The sequence below is a fragment of the Canis lupus genome, chromosome 5 (genome assembly GCF_011100685.1).
Source record: "Canis lupus familiaris isolate Mischka breed German Shepherd chromosome 5, alternate assembly UU_Cfam_GSD_1.0, whole genome shotgun sequence".
Classification (NCBI taxonomy): domain Eukaryota; kingdom Metazoa; phylum Chordata; class Mammalia; order Carnivora; family Canidae; genus Canis; species Canis lupus.
This window is the reverse complement of record NC_049226.1, coordinates 74251679-74274533: the sequence shown is the minus strand read 5'-3', so window position 1 is coordinate 74274533 and position 22855 is coordinate 74251679. Positions and strand designations below refer to the sequence as shown.

At 40.7% G+C, this 22855-nt stretch overlaps 1 long non-coding RNA gene across 1 annotated transcript in view; it reads right to left on the bottom strand.

Annotated features, from left to right (window-relative positions):
- LOC111096125 overlaps positions 1-22131 on the bottom strand; it is a 46942-nt gene extending 24811 nt beyond the window's left edge. The window contains exons 1-2 of the long non-coding RNA XR_005358936.1: positions 22025-22131; positions 20983-21096 (exon numbers count right to left, since the gene is read on the bottom strand). This is a non-coding gene — a long non-coding RNA (uncharacterized LOC111096125). The remainder of the gene's footprint in view (positions 1-20982; positions 21097-22024) is intronic.
- Positions 22132-22855: the final 724 nt, after the last annotated feature.

Below are 22855 nucleotides of genomic sequence, written 5' to 3'. Positions count from 1 at the left end.
GTGTACAAGTCTTTGTGTGAACCTAGGCTTGCATTTCTCTTTGGTACATAGCTAGGAGTAAAATTGCTGGGCTATAGTAAGTGCGTGTTTAACTTTTCTAGAAACTGCCAATGGTGTTCTCACTTTACACTCCCATCAGCAATGGTACGGGAATTCCACTAACTTCATATCTTTGCCAACACTTGTGGTTGTTCGTCTTTTTGATCTCTGACATTCAGTGGGTGGATAGTTGTGTTTGTTTGGGTTTTAATTTGCATTTTCCTGATGACTAGTGATGTTGAGCATCTTCTCATATGCTTATTAGCTGTTCACATGTCTTCTTTTGTGAAGCGTCAGTTCAAATATTTTACTCATTTTTTTATTTATTCACCTTTTTATTATTAAGAGTTTCTAAATATTCTGGTCACTGGTTCTTTGTCAGTTGTATGTGTTATACTTTCTTCAAGCCTGTGGCTTAATTTTTTTTTCTTATTTGAATGATGCCTTTTAAAGGACACATATTTTTAATTTTATTAAAGGTCACTTGAATTTTTAAAAAAATTTATGGCTTACAATTTTATTTCTTATTTAATAATACTTTATTTAGCCATAGTCACAAAGATTTTCTTCTATGCATCATCTCCTAAACTTTAGGTTTTATACTTCAGTGCATGATTTTAATTAATTTTTGTATATTGTAGGAGGTAAGGTGTTTTTCTCCCCATTTGGATATCCAACAAATGGTGCCCCCTCACCATTTTTTTTAAGTTATCTTTTTCCCCCCTCATTGAATTACCCTCATACCTTTAATTGTGTGGATCTATTTCTGGATTTAGTAATAAATTTGATTGACCTATGTTTCTATTTAGACTAATATCACATTATCTTGATGACTGTAGCTTTTTAGTGGTTTCCAAAACAATGTAAGTCATCCAACTTTGTTCTTTGTTCTTTCAGCTATTATGGTACTTTATATTTCCATGCCATAAAATTATAAAGGTTGGTTGTTAATTTCTCAGGAAAAAAAAAAAAAGCCTGATGGGATTTTAATTTGGATTGCATTGAATCTATAGACCATTTGGGAGATGGAAATTGGAGACATCCTAAACTATGGAATTTTCCAGTTCTGAACATATTTTATCTTTCTTTTTAAAAATACAGATTACATTTGACTTAGAGATAGTTCTAAAAGGTATCTAAGTGCTCATTGATCCCAAAGACTTCATTTTGTATGTAATAAACCATGATTTTTTTTTTCTATGAGTGCCCAAGTCTTCTTTGTTCACTCAAGTAGTCAAAGAAAACATCCTGATTATCAGCCCAATATCCTTTTCCCTTCTTTCTTGCTCATCAGAGCTTAATTTTAGTTAAATGATAAAGGAAAGAGATAGAAGAAAATTGCTTAGTATATTGGGGTAGGAGAGAATTCTTTCTATACAGTGCCTGCATTCAAGCATGTACACACAGACCGTGACCAGGGGAGTTGAGAGAAAGATGCTAAAGTGTACAAGGAAAACGACTAGAGAGGATTAGTAAGTATAATTGTGTGTGAATTTGGGTCTCCTTCAGTGTCCTTCAACTGATACCAGTAATGCCTGTTCGGGGTAAAGTGTGGTTTGTGACGGTGGTGCTGCCACAAGACTGGACCACATGGGCTCCTGGATTTGCAAGAGTCCCAAGCACATGGAGGAACTCGAGCCCATCAGAGGTCTGACTTCACTTAACAGGAAAGAGAAACACAGCAGAATCAGATTTGAGTTCCAGGCTGTCCTCGTTAGGAGCAGAAGTTGGTCCCAGATGAATGGAACCGGGTCCCTGCCCATCCCAAGCCATGACCCCATCCCTTGTGTGGAGCCAAGTTTATACAGCCATAACTCACTACAGGTCACAAGATCCTAGGAGCACCTGGGTAGCAGTACTCACCACGACTGATTTCTCTACGGACGTGGCTGATAGCCAGCAGGCATTGGTATGTCTGTCTTGGATATTTATGTATTGAAATATTTCTATATGTGATAGAAACCAAGTGGCTCAATAAACAGCCATTTACTCCAAGGCTTCTCCCCACCCTGTAGAACCTCCTGCTGCCCAGTAGCCCCCAAACAATATCTCCACATAGTCCAGCAACCAGAGGGTTAAAGCCTAGCACAGACAGCCCCCAGGGATGTGACCTTCATCCATTCTGATTGGTGTCTAGATCTCACCAGCTGTTCAATATTGTAAATGTCACCATTTTCTACAGAAATGTTTTAGAAGACATTTAGTTTCACAATACCCATTTCTTTAATATTTCTGGCCTATGTATTCCTTTACATTCTTACAGACACTAAAATACAAGTGAGCTCCTCCAGCGGTTATAAAAAACGTAACAGCCACTATCGTTGATTAAGTACCTACTATATTCTGACTCTTTATGGGAACGATCTAATTTAATCTCCAAATAAACTACAGAGTAGGCATTTTTGGCCTCATCTTATAAGAGCCTGAGGCTCAGGGTGGTTAAGTAACTTCCTCAAAGCCAACATCTGGGCCTCTTTTGGTTTGAGTCTTTCCTGAGTTGGGTAATGAAAGCTATTTAAAAATAAATTCTCAATTAAAAATATGAGGATCATTCTCAACTGCTCCAACTCACTTAAAAATGCTAACCACATCGCGTCGTAAGATGTCATCTTTAATGTGTTTACCAACTCATGATAAACACAGGAAAGTGTTCTGACTCCGTTCTGGCCGTGGCCTGACTGCTTCTCACTACAGTGGGGACTGGCACGCACGTGCTGGGAATGTGAAGTCACCTCCTTCGGGCACTGTTCTCATAACACCATCCACTTTTGCACTCCAGCTCCTACGTTTGTGTTTTTTATTTATATTCTCAGCCATCATTTTTCCATGCTTTTACACTCTCTTGTTATAAAATAATACATAGACTTCATAGAGACGGCCTTTGTCGCAGTGAGAGGGCCGGATTTAGCGGTTTCTAGGGGGGAATTATTTGGGATAACTGATTGAAACCAAAGTGCATTACCATTCCTTGCCTGCAACAATAAACACTAGGTCTTCAAAGGCTGACCAAGTTTCCAGTGATCCCCAACAATAGCAGTTGTCATTTTCAAATGATGGTCCTTTTGAAACGCCAAGTGGAGTGAAGAAAAAGTGTGTGCTATTGCTGATTAGACAGGAATATGACTTGCAGAGCCTATGTTACTCTCTTGTCTGCAAATTTTCTGCCCTGATTAATTACAAAGAGTGCCAGAGTGTGTTGACGTTAGTTAAAAGCATTTGCTCTTTCCAGCCTGTCCTTATACCCGAATTAAGGATTTCTGTGTCGAGGTGAGGTCAGGAGGGTTCAGATCTGTTTTCCACTGATAAATCTTTCTGTCCCATAAGGATTAAAGGAACTAATACATGATCGCCTGTGTGTATATGTCCTCATGATCAAAGAGCTCTTGGCCAAGTGGGAATGCCTCAAAGAGATAATAAGTAATTTGTTCACTACAAACATTACAATTATCTATCCCTCTACAAAGTACTGAGAATAAATTCTCTAATCAGAGTTAATTAGCATCCTTGTTGCTTTGGGTTTAACTGGCTAGTTCTCTTAAAGGCACATGAACGTGAAAAATTACATGCCTTTCCTGAGCCAACTTTTTAAACTCTTTCAAAGTTAGTTGGAGTAGCTGCCCACCAATTAGCTTCAAACCATTTACTTCAATTCGCTGAAATCAACTGAACAAAATTACCTGAGATCCTCCTCTATGTTCATTTACTCTTCCGTGCTTTTATTTGTAGACTCCCTACTCCGTGCCAAGTGCCTTTTTAAAGGCTTAGTGCCCTCAAATTCACAAAACAACATGGGATGCCTTAAAGAGGAATGAGCGTAGGTGCACTGGAAGCCAAAAGAGAAGAGAGAGGATGGAAATGGCCTCTCTCAGAAGGTGACCTCCAAGGTTGGTTTAGAAGAGTGAGCAGGACTTTGGTAAGTTTATATGAGGAAGGGCATTTCAAGAAACACGAACAACAAAGTCATGTGAAATAAAAATCATAGTCATAATAACAGCAACACATATTGTGCTTTGCATATTCTAATTCACTTAATCTTCACCCAAAATGCTATCAAGCACATTCTGTCATCATTTCTTTGCACAGATGTGGAAATAGAGGGTAGAGAACATGAAGTAACTAAACAAGACACAGAGCTCATATGACGTCAAGTCAAGATTTGAACCCAGGCCATCTGACTTCAGGGTCTGAATGTTATACCAAACATGCCCATGTGCAGGCATACACATGAAAAATACTGAAGTCTTTTTTTCAAAGGAGTCATGGTCTGTAGGGATAGATGAAGCATAGACCCATCCTGCACTTAATACATTTTCTGCAGCAAAGAGTTCATTTTTATTTTATTTTTTTTAAAGATTTTATTTATTTATTCATAGAGACACAGCTAGAGAGAGAGAGAGGCAGAGACACAGGCAGAGGGAGAAGCAGGCACCATGCAGGGAGCCTGATGTGGGACTCGATCCCAGGTCTCCAGGATCACACCCCGAGGTGCAGGCGGCGCTAAACCGCTGCACCACCGGTGCTGCCCCAAGAGTTCATTTTTAAAAGATTTTATTTATTTGTTTAAGAGAGAGAGAGAGAGCATGAGCAGAAGGGAGGAGCAGAGGGAGAGGGAGAAGCAGACTCCCCACCAAGCAGAGAGCCTAACCCAGGGCTCGATCCCAGGACCTTGAGTTCATAACCTGAGCCAAAGGCAGACACTCCACCAACTGAGCCACCCAGGTGCCCCCGCATCAAAGAGTTCTACAAAGAAAATGCAACAAAGCACCAAGAAGATGAAGAGATCTATTCCAGAGGAAAGGTAGGGAAGCCTCTTTATGGGGCAAAAGCTCAATTCTGAAGAATGTCAGCTGACCATGCAATGCTTCACTTTGTTTTGCAAACAAGAAATTACATAAGGATGAAGTGCTCCACATGGCACCTGAGCCATGAAAGGTGTCTGACTCAGGTGCCGTGTCTCCCTTCACCCCTCCATTCCAGCCTTCTCCACTAGATCTTCCAAAGCCCTCCCATTCGAGATGGTCCATCTTGTGTGCTACCATGGGACATGGAAGAAAAACGGGGGGTCTAAGGTCATAATTATTTTTCCATATAATTGCATCGCAATAACAATGAACTATCAGAGAAGAATATGTGGTCATGCTGTTCTGCTCTCTTACTCATAGGAAGAAACTCTAGGATTAAAAAAGTTTACTCAGATTTGCCTTCACAATAGTGTCTAGTTTGGAATCATGTTCTAACAGCAATGGTCCAGTACCTGAACAGTAGATATTATTGCATTAGTTGTCTGTTTTTCATGTTATTTTCTCCCTTCATCCTTCCAATGACCCTCCCCAAATATGCATTATCATCTCCATTTAGTGGATGAGGTAACTGATGCCTATACAGTTTATGTGACTTGTTCATACTCAGATACTCCTAGCACTAAAAGAAAGAGATGAGATTTGAACTCAGACTTTTTATTGGAACTGTGGATTCAATGTTAACTATTCCCTTTCAGTAAGTTCTCCACCAATTTTAAATGAATTGAGGAATGGCAAAACCCAGGCCATTTCCCCTTTATTTTAGGATAACAAGAGGAGAGACTAAGTCTGAAGTAAGAAGCCCTGGTATTGAGCCCTACTTGAGCACTCCAAACTCAAGTTGCAGGACATTTGGCTTCTCTAAGCATCAGTCTCCCCACCTAGAAGATGGAAATAATATCTTGTGCACAAATAGAGATGAAAATTAAAGGTGGTGGTATATGTAAATGTGCTTTTAAAATCACCCAAGTGGTTTTATTACCCTTGTAGAAAAAGAAAAAAAGAAGACAGACAACAAGGATTCTGGGGCCTGATTGGGAGGAAGTATCCATACTTATTCCTTGGTTTCCTCACATGCAAAGTTAGTGGTTTGGGCTGAGTGATTTTCAAACTTCTTATCCCATAGAAGAAATCCTTTTGCAAGTAAAAGTCCCAACATGTGGTATAGATCAATCCATGAATCTATGCTTGGCCCTGAAGCCTCTCTGATACCCATGTCTCTGAGGGTCAGGGTTGGAAAACCTTTGAACTCAACAATCAGGGACGTTCTCGTCTCCAGTGTTCCTGTGTTTGAGGCCATCCAGGTAGACCAATAGCAGTTGATCCAGAAGGGATACCATGCTCTTGATACCTGGGCTTTATAAGAGCTGGTCATTGTGATGAAAATAATCTAGGTCAGGTCATTGAAGACTATGTGTTCTAAAGTAATTCACAAGTCACACTCTTTCTGACCCTGAAAGCCCAATGACGTTTTCATATTGTTGATCCACCAACCTTCCTATATGGTCATCCTTAACTCTTGTATTTCTCTTGCCCTCTAGTTTAATCAATCCATCATAAATTTTATGGCTTTTCATCTCCAAAATATATCTAGAATCCTTCTATGTCGTTCCATTTCCACTGCCATGTTCCAAAGCCAAGACAGCTTTGTTCAGGCAATAGAGAATAATAGCTGGCTTTCTTCTATCTACTCTCCATATAGTATTAAACAAATAAGCTCTTGGCCCCCAAATGGCTCTTAGATAAAATTCAAATTCCTAACTATAGCCTCCAAGGCCCACCTGAATGGACTTCATGCCCTCTTCATCACTGGGTCCAACCACACTGGCTGTCCCTAACTCAGAGACCAAGCTCCTTTCTCTCTCCAGTCTTTGCATTTATCCTTCCTTCTATTTGGAGTATTTGGAGTATTTCCCCTTCACCTTTTTTTTTTTTTTTTCTGGTTCACTCATCTTCTTCAGCCCCAGGTCAAATAAACGTTTTTCCCCACAGGAATCTTCCCAGCACAGCTCAGATTCTTTCCATCTATTGGGTGACCTGCATATTCTCCCTATAAGCTTAATCGCACTCTGTATTGATTGATTTGCTTGTCTGGTCTTAACCCACTTGAATATAAGCCCCAGGAAGGTAGAAGGACCTTTTGTTTTTCATTCACCATCCAGTCCTTATGACAGTACCCAGGACACAGGAGATGCTTGCTAAATCTGTGCTGAAAGAATAAACAAGGAAGTGTTCATTAGCATTTGAACTGAGGAAATTCTAAGTATACCCACCCCTAAAGAATCTCTGTCTTCATATAGCTCCTTCATCTTGTTTTATTCTCCTGGCTTTTGGCAGTAATCTCAGCATCTTTCTTGATCTAACAGGGGTGCACAAAGCCCTCACCCAGGACTCCTGTGTCACATTGCAGGTGTTCTTTACAATTCTGAGAGCTCATTCTGGTGTAGACCCTCCCAGTGTTGCTGGGAATGGTCAAATTCACTTTACCAATTGTTTTCCAATTTTCTAAATAGTCATCCAAGTTTTATATTCATCGGATTATATGCACCTACATGCACATGTTTGTTTCTGAGCTACAGCAAATAGTATATAATTGGGGCATGAGAATAATTTCTGCATAGCTTTGCCAGAATAGATGAGACAGTATTCAGCCTAATGAATATACCATCACTTTCTCTTTGCTTTAGCAACCTAACATTATAAAAAAATTTTTTTAAGATTTTATTTATTTATTCATGAGAGACACACACAGAGAGAGAGGCAGAGACACAGGCAGAGGGAGAAGCAGGCTCCACGCAGGGAGCCCCACGTAGGACTTGATCCCGGGTCTATGGGATCACGCCCTAGACTGAAGGCGGTGCTAAACCACTGGGCCACCCGGGGTGCCCAGCAACCTAATATATTGCTGAACCCATTCATTGGTGCAACCTTTAGAATTTGCAAAGATCTTTCACATGCATTCTTTTATTTCACATTCACAGTGCACTATGAGCCGGGCATATCAATATAGTGATTATTATCTTTAGATTATACAAAAGGAAGCAGTATCAGTAAAGTCAGGAAAACCATTAGAGACTTTGCAATTAAAAGGTGGTGGTGCCCACTCTAAAGACAGTATTGTTTGCAGTGTACCACCTTGCCTTCTCCAATCAACCATTGCCTGAAAGAAATAATTGACACGCAGACCCTAACCATGGAAATCCAGCTTACCAAGCAACCCAAAAAAAGCTTTTAATGCTGCCCCTATTAGCCATTGTAAAGGATACAAGAGCTCAGACCACTGGTTCTTAACCAAGGGTGATTTTGCACCCCTGGACATTTGGTAATGTCTGGGGACATTTTTGTTGTTACAACTGGAGAGGGCAGTACTACTTGCACCTAGTGAGTAGAGGCCAGGGATGGTGCTAAGTATCCTATAGTACACAGGACAGCCTCCCACAAGAACAGTCAGGTCCAAATTGTCAACAGTGCTGAGTCTGAAAAACTCTGGCTTAGAATAACTGCTATTAGGATGATAAGAAAAAGGAAGGAATACAGCTTATTTTTCCCATTGGCACAAGCTATTTTAGCATTATGTGGGGTGAGCTCTTGCCAACTTCATGACATGTTCTGCCTACAAAAATTGGGCAATAGGTTGTAGAGAAAGGTCTCCTAATATTTTGCTAAAACATAATCCTCTTTCATGCGTGGAATAAAACAAAAAAATAAACTTCAACATACAGAAATTCACCTTGCAGCTCACTTGTCTTTTTCAGTCTGTATTTATTATTTTTTGAATGTCATATAATAAAAGTATCCACTAAATGTAGGCACCATGATATACTATGAACATATGAACTGTTCTCCTGATCTCATGAAGAATCCTGGAAAATAAATATAAATCAACTAATGACAAGAAACACCAAAGGCAAAAAAATCATCTAAAATGTTGTCCACACCAGATTTTTAAGCTTTAAGATCAAAGTACATTCTCTGGATTTTTTCTTATTACCATGTCCTATGCAAAGGGAATCTCCAGTAGACCCTCCATGTGTGAACAGTCTCTCAACACAGTTAAAGAATTATCAAAATATTGAAAATATTAACAGTTTGTTAATACGATATTATAATTATAATATAAACAATTTATGATTCCTGAAACTCAAAGTTGGGCTACATATAAGCTTAAAATAATTTTAAATACATGTCTTTTTCCCAAAGTATGGCTGCCAAGCAAGTGGTAGCTGGGATGAGGGTTCCGTTTCACCACAAAAGTGTAAATCCATCATCTGTGAGAGGACTGTAAATTATTCATTCAGGGGAAATTCCTCTCGCCTAGCCTACTGGGGGAATCCAAGAAAAGCAGTATGAAAATGACTTACTGCCTCTGAACGCTGACCTAAAACCTGTACAGATACTTCATTGCTAAGAGGAAAGCTGGCAGAGTGTGGGTGATTCAACAGCAAAGTCCAGAGTGAAGTTCTAGGGTGATCAGCAAGAGGTAGATGGATTCCACTGTTTCATTTCTTCCCCTAACGGAGAACACTTCTAGAAACCTAATTTGTCCTCTCCAAAATACAACCATCTGACACATCAAAACTTAACAAGCCAGAGATAGAAAGGAATCAACTCTCGCCTATGCCTTCCACACACAGTTCTTGGCAAAGGCATATGCATGTATATGAAGTGCTAAAAGAATAATATACGAGGTGCATGAAAAAATTAATCAACCCTGAGATGATTAGCCAACACTTTATCATATGTCGTCCAGACAATAAATAAGATGCTTAACAGAGGAGGGTATGGGAATGCATGCTTTATAATGGGCCAAAGATATTCTTTCCCTTAGATTGACTAAAGCTTGAGTCAAAAGGGCCATTGGTCATCTCTGAACAGAGCTGAGATCGCAGAAAGTATTGGAACTTATTCTTTTACAACATGAAAGTATTAACATGTACTTCATAGGATCAGCATATTGGTCAAAATAGACACTGTGTGCAAAGGGGCTGAGCAAAGATGGGTTCTATACATGTTTTCAGAATGAAAAGAGAAAATGAGGTAGACATTCTTCTTCCATGTAGCCTCAGAGCAGAGACACAGACCTGATGCCACAGTATGACAAGGAAGGGAGGGTTAGCTTGGCTTGGCTTGGCTTGGCTTGGAAGAACAAGTAGGAATTTGTGTAACACGTGCAACAGTTTAGAGACTAGGCTCAGAAACCTAACCTTGGGTGACCTTGGGTAAATAACTTGACATCTGTGAGATTGTCTGTAAACTGGAAATAACATCAGTGCCTTACTCCGTGTATAAATAACTTGATAAAAGAAAAATACTTAGGATAGGCATGACACATAAAAAGGCACACAATAAATGTTAGTTATTGTGTTATGATCATTATAATTACTATTAGCAAGGACTAGCCAACACTATACTCATTCAGGATGCTTGGGGAGACAGTGAGTTCTCACCAGTGTTCATAATTAACCAGAACCTAGAAAATCACCATTTAAGAAAGCCATGCCTTGGCTAAAAGACTGCTAAGACCCCAACCACTTCTTGATTCTAGTTATAACTGGAAACTAGGGGCACCTGGGTAGCTCAGTAGGTTAACCGGCTGCCTTTGGCTCAGGTCATGATCCCAGGGTCCTGGGATAGAGCCTGGGATCAAGCCCAGCATCAGGGGGAAGCCTGTTCCTCCCTCTCTCTCTGCTTGCCACTTTGCCTACTTGTGCTCTCTCTTTATCTCTGTCAAATGAATGAATGAATGAATGAATGAATGACTCAGATGTCATCTACACTGTTATTTCCTCATCAAGCAAATAATTTTCTAATACCATGCACTCATCACTAAACTTCCTCAAGCATCAAAATGCATCTTCCATTAGATGAAGTCTAGGCTCCAGTAGTGGAGGAGAAGAGAATGCAAATAAATAAGACAGAAGCAACTGATTCTTTTAGCCCAAAAAGGAAAAGGAGGCATGTTCAGTGAAGGTCAGTTTGCACAATTTGACTGGATCCTGCATGTGATGAAGAAGAGCCACAGGCCTCGTTTTCCACTCCAACCCAGCCCTATCCAAACTGGAACAGAATGATGGACAATCCACCTAGAAGTAGGACTCTGGGAAGAGGGAAAAAGGAACTAGATGATCGAAGTGGACATCGAGGGGAAGAGGAGAGAGAAGTTGGAACTTTCCAGAAAAAGAGCTCCTCTACTGACCATGGGAAAAGAGTACTCAGATAAGGAGAGTCCATGTCATAAAACCCACACCCATTAAAGTGTGCAGTTGGCTTAGAACAAGTTGAAGACAATATAGGGGCCATTCTTCTCATAGATTCTGTATAGAATGAAAGATGGGCTCTGAACTTGAAATAAATGATTATATTATGTATTCTTCAGATACCACATGTGGATTTAATCAGCTAATATAAGGTTGCTTAATAATGGAAGGTAGATATAATTAAATCCCTTCTTAAAGGAAATATCCAAGAGCTCTTCACTCATTCATTCATTCAACAAATAAGGATTGATTTGTGAGAAATGCCAGAAACACTAGGAGCTCTGACTCTTACTCCTCCCTCATCTTTCTGAAGCTTTAAAATTCTTCAACACTGGAGGTCTAGGAAAGGAAAAGAGTCAGAAGCCCTGCCCTGGAGCCTCTGTCCCTCCCATAGGGCAGGAAGAAGCCAGCAGGATGGTGTTGGACAACCCCATCCCTAGACAACCCCATCCCTCAGGCATTGCTGTGGGTGGGATAAGGGATGGGAAAGGCCAGGAATTAGAAAGGTAGGCACTTTTTCTACCCCCACTTAGCCATCCCCACACTGCCGGTGACCACCAGCAACATCAAATGACAGTTTCCCCACATATTTTTCATGTGATGATTGCCCTTTGTACAATAAGCAAAGTAGAAAAATAATTTGTTTTATACTACTGTTTAATTGCCTTTATTTATGAGCTTTGCTTAACGTTTTTTTGTCTAATCATCACACAGCCTCAAGATTTATTAGAGTAATTGCTCATGGTTGAATATGTTTATAATTTATAAAAGGCTTTCACAAAGAGATCATCCTTTTGGTCCTCAGAGCTACTGTGGGAGTTAGGTGTTATGGAATATTCACCATAATAGATCTAGAAACCTGAGGTTCAGAGAGGCTAAAGGATTTGTTCAAGAGAATGCAGAATGTTGCACATTCCCATTCTTTGAAGTCGTGTGGCTTTCCCATCCCTGTTAACAGGTTCCTTCATTAATGGGTGTTGAATTGCATAGAATCACCCCACCGACACCTGCTTTGGCATAACCAGCCCTCCTGCCTTGCACTCATGCAGACTGATCTTCTGCAAAGAGTGGGAAATAGGAGAGGGCATGTTCAAAGACCTAGAGCAAAGCATGAGTGTTGAGTAGATCTAAAATCAAATTCTGATGATTCTGGAAAGTGCCCTTCTTGCTGGTGGACAAGTTAGTTACTTTCTCTCAGTCTTCAGATATTCATCTGGAAAATGGGGCAAAAACAGTGCCTGCTTCGTGATGTCGTGCAGATAAACATTTTAAGCATGCAAACGATGTGTACATATTATCTAGTATCTATCTCTGCTGCCAGGCACTGGGCTGGCAACCCTGAAGGACAACAGCAATTAAAGGTGGTCCAGATGCAGCAGCACCATTAGTACTAGTGGTAGCAGCATTAGTAGTACTTCTTGTAGTGACAGTGACAGCAGCAGCAGTAGTAATATTAGTAGCATTAAAATAGCAATAGTGTGATGGCAACAGTAGTAGCAGTAGCAGTAAGAGTCACTGTCATCACAATCACAGTCACACTAGCAGTGGTGGTGGCAGTAATAGTACTAGTGGTAGTAGTAGTGGTAGTGTAGAGTAGCAGTAGTTATAGAGGGTGTCTGTGGCTAACTAAGCCTTGATCTCTCAACCAAGTCACAGGGAAAGAAAAACCGGGTGACCATCCATCAGTAAACACATGCAGAGACCTCTTGAGAGGTCAAAGTTTTTCTAGGTTCAGTGTGTTTGAAATGGCTGAGGCCACATGATCAGAACAGATTTCAGTGAATGAAAAAAGACCTCTTATTTCAAGAATCAGAAGCCATGAATGAACATGGAAAGTCCTACACAATGACTGGACTCTACACATAGAAGTTGGCAGCAGTGGCCCCAAGAAACAACTCCCGTGACCCTGATGTCTTCTCTGTGTCATCTAGGGGAGCAGCAAGCTACTGAACAATCAGAACCAATGAAGGTGAAACTTTTGTTTCAAACTCCTTTTCCTCTTTTAATTTTCTCTTGATCCATTTCTGAAAGCAAGCGGGGTCGAATGAACTTCTTTTACTAAGAAGAAAACGAAAAATAAATTACGGTTCCTTGAATGCCTACCAAGTATCTCACTCCATGCGGGATGTAGTAGGTACCTGTATGGGAACCAGAGTCCAAAGGAGTCAAGCAATGCAGCCTCCATGAGAAAGCTGCAAATCAGCTGGTCTGACTTCAGATCCTATGTCTTGCTCACTAACCTCATTAACCTTTCTCACTGCTTTAAAAAGCTATTTGCAAAAAAAAAAAAAAAAAAAAGCTATTTGCCTTTAAAAATAAGACATTGGGGCGCCTGGGTGGCCCAGTTGGTTGAGCATCTGCCTTCAGCGCAGGTTGTGATCCTGGGTTCTTGGGATCAAGCCCCACGTTGGGTTCCCTGCTGAGCAGGGAGTCTGCTTCTCTCTCTCTCCCTCTGCCTGCCACTCCCCCTGGTTGTGCTCTCTCTCCTTCAAATAAACAAACTCTTTTGAAAAAAATAAAAATAAAAATAAGACATTTCTGTTAAGTTGTATCTAATTCAAATTTCAGTTTGTGTTCAGCATTGTAGCAATTAGTAACCGACCCTATGTGCTCACTCTTACCACCTTAGTACTCGCTGGCTTTTGCCCGAGTGCCTTCTCTGGCTGCTGAAGCGCATTGCACCTGCCTACCTGCACATGCCCACTGGTAAGTGCTGGGAAATTAGTTCCCTTGGGAACATCCCTCAACCAATGGCCAGAGGGAGTCAGTGAATGAATGCCCCAGTCGCCTGTGTCTCAGGAAAATGACACAAAGGGATGTGTTCTCTATTGGCACCCAGCAAGATTAAGAGTCAGTGGTCAGCAGATTTACTGGCTTGATAACACGGGCTTTACTGGTGGTCTTAGCTTTCTGATCTTCAAGTGTCCACTCCCCTACTGGTGTTTCTTTCCTTCTCCCCACAAACTACTGACACTCAAATCCTTGCCCAGGGTCCACTTCAAGGGCAGCCGAAAAGCATCAGAGCAAATTTGGTGTATGTGTGAACTCAGTTCATAAATTCCATCACACAAATGTAGGATCACACCCATTTTTCCAAACTCTTCTGTATTTCTTTAATTACTTACAATTATGCCCAAGAAGCTGATGTTTAAAGTTAAATATAACACATTACGGTCACGAGTACATTATTTTGAGAGAACATTTCAGATTATGTTTGGGTTTTTGCAGCTTCTAAAATGTCTACCAATTTTTCCATTGTTGCAAGTACAGCAGGATTAATTATTACCAGCTTTCTAAAGAAAAGGCGGGGAGAAAGATCCAAAACATTTCATATGTAATACAAATCTCAGTTAGGAGAAAAAAAAAAAAAACAAGATCTTGGCTTTCCAACTATGTGTCAGAGTGAAAAGTAGCCACATGAGTAAGACTGAGAAGAAGATGAGGAAAAGTGGTGGAAGAGGTGGGCACGAGGGCATGTTTATTTGAGTGGTTTCAAGACGGATGTATTCATAGCCCTTCAGGTGCAAGGATAAACTAGTCTTCCAGGTACTTATTCTATGGTATCAATTACTTCCTTGTGCCAGATTTCTCTGAGGATCATTATCACCATGCACATGTGATAGAACAGACTAAGAGAGCTTAATATAGTCAAGAAAACACATTAGCACTGTGTTAATATCAATAATATACAATGGCCCCAGCAAACTTGCATGGAAATTATATCATGTTATACTTTACAGAGAACTTTCATGAAGGTTGAGAAAGAGAGAGGTAGCTCTTGACAGGTGGGAATGGGGTTGGTACTATCAGGCACACCTTGGTGTCTGTAAGAACCTCCTGGTACTTGAAGGCAGATTGTCATGTATCCCTGTTGAGCACAGATAATTTCACAGAACACCAGTACTGGGGAAAATACCATGATGGAGCAAGATAAAGAAAGTTTACTCAATAATCACGGCTGAGCAAATGCAAAAAAAAAAAAAAAAAAGTGCGGGACACCTGAATGGCTCAGTGGTTGAGCATCTGCCTTCATCTCAGGGCGTAATCTTGGGGTTCTGGGATCAAGTCCCACACTGGGCTCCTTGCAGGGAACCTGCTTCTCTCTCTGCCTGTGTGTCTCTGTGTGTCTCTCATGAATGAATAAAATTTTTTTTAAAAAGTGCATTGTTCAAAGAAAAAATGATAATAATATTCATTCATTCATTCATTCATTCATCTATTCATTCATTCAAAAGACCTAGGTTACACTTCTCTGTCTACTGTAAGTGACTGCTATTTCTTTGCCAATTACAGCATGAGCTTTGTTTGCTTTGTTCCACCTGCCCTCTAGATAGAAATGATATCTAGTCACAGAATGACCTTTATTGTCCTAACAGCATCCAATCTAGAGCAAAACCCCATTTCCTAGAGCCCTCCCCACAGTCACCTAACACAAGCCTATAGTAAGTCCTTCCAAATACCCTCTTCTTGAGAAAACCCACAATTTCTAATCATATGCATTGTTTTCCTGTTAACAAGTTAATAAATCATATTTTGTCCAGCTGCAGATGAATCTCTGGCAGTTTTTGGCTGAAGGGCATTGTGAGTGTATGTTCATTTATTCAACAAACTTTTCTGAATCAGGCATAGCAAATGATATATCTTTGTTTTCTTTATAGAAACTGACATAAATTCTACCCTCAAAAGGTGTATAGCAATGCATGCTCCAAACTCAAGCAATTTTTAAAATGCAGGGAGAAATGTCAATAGATTCAATAGCACATTAAAACTCCTGAGTTATAAAAAAAAAAAAAAAAAAAAAAGGGATCCCTGGGTGGCGCAGCGGTTTGGCGCCTGCCTTTGGCCCAGGGCGCGATCCTGGAGACCCGGGATCGAATCCCACATTGGGCACCCGGTGCATGGAGCCTGCTTCTCCCTCTGCCTATGTCTCTGCCTCTCTCTCTTTCTCTCTCTGTGACTATCATAAATAAATTAAAATTAAAAAAAATAAAAAAATAAAACTCCTGAGTTCACACCAGAATGATAGTGAACGTTGCCTGTAAATATTATCCCATAACTCCAAAGAGAATGGGAGATGGGTCCTCAGAAAAGATAGAAAGACAAAGAAGATAGAAGGGTAATTATTGAGGAGTCTTGGCTTTTCCTGAAAGTCAAGCGGAAACAAGGACTTGAAGTAGATTGAAATCCAGGAGGCAGTAGTGAGGGTCCAAAAGAGGGGGAGAGAAAGGAAAAGCCAATATGAGGGAGTGTTATTGACATGGCCAAGGCCACTACTATGGGCAGCTGAAGCTCAATCTCACCAAGATCTTCTGAGCGTGGTACAAAATAAGCTGTCCACCCAAGGACTAACCAAGTGTAGTACCGATCCATTCACTTCCTTTGCTCTATTGGTTGATGCTGTCCATGGAGACATTAACTACCGTAAACTCATAGGCTTCTCACACTTGCTTCATGGGGGGCAACTTTTGACATCTGCCAGGAATGAGAAGCTCTGGGGCAAAATGTGAAATTCATGTTGCATATGCTTGAGGCAAGTCACTGTCAGTGTGAAGTGAGTCCAAACCCACATGAACTATCCGGTACAGGCATAGGAGACACTAGTGGTGAGGCTGAAAGGCTGTGAGTCCAGGCTCCAGGAATAGCTGCTACACAGTGAGAAAAGTTACAGCGCAGGTGTGTGAATGAGGCTTCTGTGGAGGAGGAAGTTTGTTATCCAAATGGGGCCCTATGGAGTCTGGGAAACTTGTAAATATAGGTACTACTGAGAACTAGAGAAAGATATGGGATGGAAATGGAGGAGCAAATAGTGGGAAGAAATGTTTATTTAAATTCTATATGCCTGTTTGCAGATGTCATCCACCTCACCTTATCTTTGTTCACTTCACAGCATATTGTACTCCCCAGTGTGATGGTCGCTCACCGTCATCTGGCTCCCCAAATGCAAAGCCCACCTTTCCACAAACCCTATACTTATATATGGAACCTTGGTTCAATATTAAATATCAATCATTATACCGTTGAGGAAAATGTCCAACATAAAAACTAGAGAAGACGTGATAAGAAGAAAAAGAAATGACTCTCAAGGAAATAGAGATAATGCAGGGTACAGAAGATCATTTTATAGACAAATTTTTATTAATGTTTTAAAGAGATTTGAAAACCTAAAATATCCATAAGATAGAACAAAAAAAAAAAAAAAAAAAAAAAAAAGCACCACCCTAGGGAAGTCTGCAGAAAGGTTAAGGAAATCTCCAAGAAAACCAACTGAAAAGACACAGAGACAATATGAGATGTATTTATTTCCTAAGACATGTGGAAGTATCAGCACAGAAGGTACAGTATCCAACTTACAGCATTTTCAAAAAGACAACAAAAAAATTGTGTTTCTAGATTTCACCAAGATGTGCCTAGGCATAAATATTTTTGAATTCACTAAGGGAGACCATTGGCAGAATTTCCTATCAAGAAACATGTGTGTTAAAAATTTAAGTAAAGTTTAAAAATAAGTAAGTCAAATATACTCATAAAATTGATAAGAAAAGCCTCAAAATCCCAATAGAAAAAAATCCCAATGGAAATTTTTGATTAAAAATGTGTATCTTTCACATAAGACATACTAGTGTCCAATAACCAAAACTTAAAAAAAAACCTTTAAATAACACCAAAGATAAAAATAAGAAGTGACTAATGACTAATGACATGAATAAATGTCTAGCCTCACCAGGAATTTTTAGAAAATGAAAATTGAAATGAGATTTTAAAATTTCCCTTATCAAATAAACTAAGCTTTTAAAAGTCAAACATTTTTGGCAAAGGAGAACTAGAAGAGATACTCTAATTCTCTTCTCATGGGAATGCAAATTGGTACAAATTATCTGGAAAATAATTTTATAATATGCATAAAATCCTTTTTTAAAAAGCCCACAAAAACACATGTCCTTTGCTTTCCCCAGTGATTTTTCCCAAGTCTATCCTAGAAAATTAAACTTACATCTCTCTCTGTACTTTCTAACAAAAATATTCACACAGACAAAGAAAGGGGAAAAAACTCAGACAGAGACATATATAGAAAAATGTTTATTATTTTGGCATAAACATTGGAAATAAGCTAGACATGGAACAAGTAGCTTCAAAATTGTGGCTCATCCATTCAGGTAGTCATCTAAGAGGGTGCTTTAAGAGACGACTTAATGAAATGGGGAAGTATTATTGATTAAAAGTTGGATTTTACAAAAGCAGGATTCAAACTAAATTATACAAGGGGATAATACAAGATACACACGTATGGAGAGAGATTGAAGGGGATCAATCCTGGGGAGAAAAAGACTCCCAAATGTTAACAGTGAATATTTCCAATTGGTTATAATGAACTTTTATTCTCCTCTTTGGACCCTTTGGTATTTTTCCCCAACCACTTAAAATAAGCATGTATCTTTTAAAATAAAAATTAACATTTTACAATTTCATTTTAAAATATAACTGTTTAATTATTATAGAACTTATTTGGGATTTATTTTGAGATTTTGTTAAATGACAACAAATGAAATCAACAGACAAAACTCATAGACCTGTTTTTCTGGGACTATGCAGATAGAATAGAGGAGGAAGAGTAGGGGAATAGAGGTGGTGAGTAGGGGACCCTCTCTTAATGTGTATGTTTTGGGGAGCTGTGGGGCTGGGACCAAGAGGCCTCTGCTTCCATTCCAAGCCTCATGAAAAGGGAACAACTCAACGAGTCCATCAGTAAGAGCTGCCTTAGTTTCCTCCCCCAGACATGTGGAGCTAAAGGACCTTCAAGGGTGGTCTTGCAAATTCTAATTGTTCCCCTGGTAGAAGTTCCCAGAGCTGGCTCAAACTCATCAAGACATACACTTTTTAAAGAAATAGAACAATTCAGTAAGTTCTCAATTTCATGCACTTTTATCCTTTCTAATAAGAGATGAAATCACATTTTATGTCTGGTAATAAATTAATGAATTTTATACCAACGTAAGAGTTCCATAGAGCTATCTTCACAAGGATCCAATATGCACAGTGGTTAAGATCACAGGCTTAGGTGTCAAACAAATTATTTCACCCCTCACACCTGTTTCCTCATCTACCTAATGGAGATCCTAAGAGAACCTACCTCCTTGCCTTTCTTATGAGAATTATATGAATTAAAATATGTCAGGTGCTTAGAATAGTGCTTAAAAACAGAACATGCCCTGTGGAAGTGTTTTCTGTATTAAATCAAAGTAAGTTGGAAGCATTTCTTGGTCGGATCACACCTACAACATGTTTGCTTTGGGAGACATTTCTTCTCTGTTGTCTGTACTTACCACCATAAAGCAGGACAACAACAAAAAGAAGATCTGTTCGTTCAAATATGTATAAATTTTTTAAAAAGAAAAAGAAAAAAACAAGCAGTGGTGAGAATTTCTTTTGTCTACTCCAAGTCCCAAGAAGGAAAAAATACAACATGGTGGCTGTTGGAGCCCACCAAGCAGAGTAGATGAGGCTGTTCCAGAGAGGAAGCAAAGGGAAGGAGAGAGCTCAGAGAGGCAAGGCTGAGTGGCTGACCTGAGGAGAGCAAGGGTCCCCCAGACTTGAGACAAAGTTTGGGAAGTCCAATGAGTCATGGGAAAAGAGCTGTGCTTTATGAAAGTATCCCCAGGAACTGGCAGGATCTGAGATGGTGTTAATGCAGGGAGGAAGGGATGCATCATCCCTGCCTCCAGGACTGAGGTCCAAGCACAGGTATATAGAAGTAGGTGAAGAAACTTAAGTATCAATGACTGATAACAAAAACAAGGTAGAGCAGAAGGAGACAGGAACCAGTTATGGACCATTAAATTTCATTTATTCCAGTTACTCTCCCAGCCTGTGAATTGGGATCATCACTCTCATTTCAAAGATGAGAAAACCAAGAAATAACTTGTCCAAAATCACACAGACTTGGATGTGAATCCCAGTCCCTTAATTTCCTATTTTCTCCTGTACTTTCCCTAATTGCTCATTTATCAGTACTCAACACCAATTTATTATCAGTAAGTCCTGGAGCTGAAGTATATGCAGTCAGTCAAGATGAGGCAAGCCTTGACCTTGCCTGCTTGGTCATTTGCAGATGTCTTGTGATTTAGCCAAATTCCCTGCCTGGCCCTCCTGGCCAGCATCTACAGAGGAAGTCTATTCATGGCATTAAGGCCTATACGTGGTATTACCATCCAAGGAAAGGGAGGAGAGGAGCAGGCTGGATAAAAATCCCTAAATACCAGTCCCCATCCCTGTGGAGCCCTTGTTCATTGCTGCCAAGGAGACAGAGTTATGGCAGCAGAGAGCCCGGGCTTGAATCTCAGGTGGGATGATAGACCGTGAGATATAGGATCAGTGAGTCTTTATCTGAGCCTGACTCACTTTCTCTACAGTGCAATTGCTATCATTCCCATTGCATAAAAGGCCTTTGTGTGGGTCCAGAAAGATAATGGAGGGAGATGCTCAGCCAGGTGCTTAATTAATACCAAAGGCCTCTAGCTCCTCCCCAAGCGTAGATCCGCATTTTCTTCTTCCCACCAAGAGAACATCTGGGAACCTGGTCCCTGAAGGACACACCCCACTCCCCCAGGGACAAGACCATATGCAATAGCCACATAGACATGGCTCAAACTAGGTGACCTCTTTAAGATCTCCCTAACCCCTCACTGAAATTCCCGTGATTATTTTCAATGACAGAAAGAGAAGAGCAGCAGGACGTGAGGACAAAGAATGTTAGTTTTTCTAACAGCTGGAAAAGAAAACAAAATGAAGAAAAATATTCCCCATGAAATTCTTACAGTAAAAAATATAAACCATGCTGTCTTTAACCGGGGTCACAGAGTAAGTTCAGACTGTACTCGGGACATGTATACCTTTGCGATTGTCCGACGGCTGCAGCACAGACAGACAGTGTTAATCATTTTCTGATGGTTGCTCTGAGCTGTGGCTTTGGCGAGTGAGAAAAGACAAATTCCCAGAGCTGAAAACTGAAAAAGAAACACGGTACAATCATGGGAATCCAGGGGGGAAGACAGTCTTGGGCCGAGTTATTATATATTCCTGGTGAAGTCGTGCGAGGACTTCTCGGCCGTGAGCTGCCACCAGCATCTGTGCCAAGAGCTTCATAGGGGAGGCTCCTGTGCCGCTGCGGTGGAGGCAGCATGGGTGGTGGCTGGGCCAGGGTGAGCTCTGCTCCCCAAAGCACGTTCAGCAATGTCTGGAGGCTTTTCTGATTGTCTTTAGTGGGGGGGGTGCGGGGATGGAGGCACTGCGGGCACCAAATGGCTAAATATCCGACAACGCACCGGAGAGCCCCCCCACCACATCCACCTTGCGTAAAGGAATTTATTCAGCCCCAAATATCACCAGGACTGAGGTTGAGAGACTGAGCAAAACCTATGGAGAAGTGCAAGTTCATCACTGTGGCAACAGGCAAGACTGGACACCCAGACCCAGCACATGATCCTGACTCCACTATCTTTTACAATGACACTTCCCTCCTCAGGGCCACATGAACCCTCAGCCCCTGTGTGTGTATGTGTGTCTTTCCTCTCTCTCCCCTGACACTGAAAGTGCATCACTTGCAAAGTCCTAAACACATCGTAGACTTTCACAGCCCTGTCTGTTGACTCTGGTTTAAATCTCATGATAACTCTGTATGATAACTCCGGTTATGATCCCTACTTTACACACCAGGAAACTGAGGCTCTGCACAGCTATATAAATGCCCAGCTGCAGGATGGCAGAACCAGGATCAACCCCAGGCCTGTCTGATTTTGAAGCACTGGCTCCCAACTGCTAACATCTACTTGCAAAGACTAACCATACCACCTGGGCACACCCAGCAGGTCACTGAATATCCCCTGAGCTTGGTCTTCCCAGGGGATAGAGACAATAACAGCTTTATAAGGTCACCTGATTGAGGATAATAGAAGGCAAGAAAGACTTCTTTGGGAGCTCACGCAGGTAATTCCTGGGGCATGATGGCTAGGAATGTCCTATAGTTGAGTAGAAGAAAGTAGAATTCTCAAACTTTCTTCTAGTTTAGATTCTAGATTCTGGCCAAACCTTAGTAATTCTTCAGGGCTTGATTCCAACACTCTCTACTCTCTTGGTTCCCTTATACTTTCCTCGGCCTCTAAACTACAGGTGACCTCTCCCTGTGACACTTGACAGTGTTCTTTTGTAGACCAAGTCACAGTAATCTTTCTTTCTTGTCTGACTGTAGAATTACTCCTGTGAACATGTCACCATAAGTTTCCTGAAACAGGAGTTCTAGCATCAGATGTTAGGGTCCCTCAGAACACAGTACACAATAGTTGTAAATGCTCAATAAACACACACTGGATGAACTTACTCAAGAGATGAGTGACAGAAGTCGTAAAGCTTGTTATGTGCTAAGTGATTCCATACAGTGATCTCATTTGATCCACCTGAAAACCCATGAGTGGTCAGGACATTATCTGACCCTCCTGTGTCTCTCCTCCTACGCCTTTGTATTATTTGGAGGCTGCTTCAGTGGCTTTGCATCCCTTCATTCTTCTGTATGAATGAAGATTAATCTTTCTAGGACTCATTTTCTGCCTCTGATAAATGTGGTGGTTGAACTCAACCAATAGTTGAACTCAGTCATAATGGAAGGGTAGTAGGGTCCTAAGAGGCTGAATTTGGGGCCTGATTTTCATCCACCGTGGGTGCTTACATTACTGCCATTGCTGCTTTGGCTAGGTCATCCACACCACCATT